The sequence below is a fragment of the Engraulis encrasicolus genome, chromosome 3 (assembly GCF_034702125.1).
Source record: "Engraulis encrasicolus isolate BLACKSEA-1 chromosome 3, IST_EnEncr_1.0, whole genome shotgun sequence".
In the NCBI taxonomy this organism is placed as follows: Eukaryota; Metazoa; Chordata; class Actinopteri; order Clupeiformes; family Engraulidae; genus Engraulis; species Engraulis encrasicolus.
In genome coordinates this window covers 8,366,339-8,367,686 of record NC_085859.1, presented here as the reverse complement: position 1 = coordinate 8,367,686, position 1,348 = coordinate 8,366,339, and the positions used below count along the sequence as shown (strand labels likewise).

The following is a 1,348-nucleotide window of genomic DNA, read 5'->3' as shown; positions in this document are numbered from 1 at the left end:
GGGGGTGGTTCGGTTGTGATCACTACTGGGAACACTATTCATGTTAGAAACCACAAGCGTGTGAGCCTATGGCTGGGAGGTTTGCTAACATTCTATTGCCGATCAGGGGTGAAAGTACTGTAGCTTTCATGTCTTTCATGTCTTACCGTTGCTACCCCACCCACAAAGAAATAAATCCACCGGTAACACTTTAGAATAATGGATGCAAAAAAGCATTATAAAGACTTAATAAATAATTAACTATTGATGAACAAAACATTAACAAACGTTTGTAAATGACTAGGAAATGTAAACAAAGGCTTGTAAATGACTAGGAAATGCTATGTTAATATTTTATATTTATCAAACATTTACAAGTTGCTTGTAAATGAATAAAATACTCTGTTATAAGGTGTGTAAAATCTTGCATATATCATTTGTAGATATTTTATAAAGCATTAATAAAACTTAGTTAATAATAAAAACATTTGTTAATGTTTTATTCATCATTAGTTAATTATTTACTGAGTCTTTACTAAGGAACATTATTATAAAGTGTTACCAATAAAACTTACAAACATTCATACAGACAGTCTGAAATGTTATAGTTTGGTTGTATGTGTTTTCTACCTATGTAGCTGACCTTACTTTTTATTTCAAATATGGAATGTTGGCCAGCATTAACCCCATTCTCTTACTGGTGCAGCGCAATGGCTGTACATTCCACTGGTCTACCCCCCCCCCCCCCCGCCCCCCCCCCCCCCCCCCGTAGTTGGTCTACTCATGTTTGGAATAACCTCCAAAACACATTAAGCTTGACATCTGTGCCCTCTGTAGAGAGTTTTCAAAATCTTTTAAAAACAACTTTAGTAGAGGAGTGTCACTGTTTTTAAACTCAGTTTTACAGAGGTTTTGTGTGTGTGTGTTTTTTATGTCAGATTTTATTAGTTTGTTAGTTCTTACTGTTTAGTCCTTGATGGTCTTACTTGTTAGTCTTGTCCAGTGTCTTTTTTGTTTGCCCCTATGTCTGATATGTCTTATATCCTTACGTGTGCTTTTTTTAAAAATCTGTTTTTTATGTCATAATATGCATGTGCCTCCGCTGTCTTAATGCCGTCTTGGCCAGGACTCCCTGGAAGAAGAGGTTTCTACCTCAATGGGACCTTCCTGGTTAAATAAAGGTCAAATAATAATTAAAAAAAATACTCCCCCCCCACCCCCACCCCCCTAGTTACTCCCCTCGGGGTGCCAAACAGGTGCTCTGGACACTACAACATGAGTAGTGTTGGTCACTCAACCACAGAGCTGTCTAGCTGCATGTCAATAGTAGGTACCAATATACCTGTGAGTATATTTACTCTATATGAAC

The 1,348-nt window shown here is 37.2% G+C and overlaps 1 protein-coding gene across 1 annotated transcript in view; it reads left to right on the top strand.

Moving 5' to 3' along the window:
• Positions 1–1,348, top strand: part of LOC134445629 (NLR family CARD domain-containing protein 3-like) — a 331,412-nt gene that overhangs the window by 74,272 nt on the left and 255,792 nt on the right. The gene's annotated exons all lie outside the window — the stretch shown is intronic.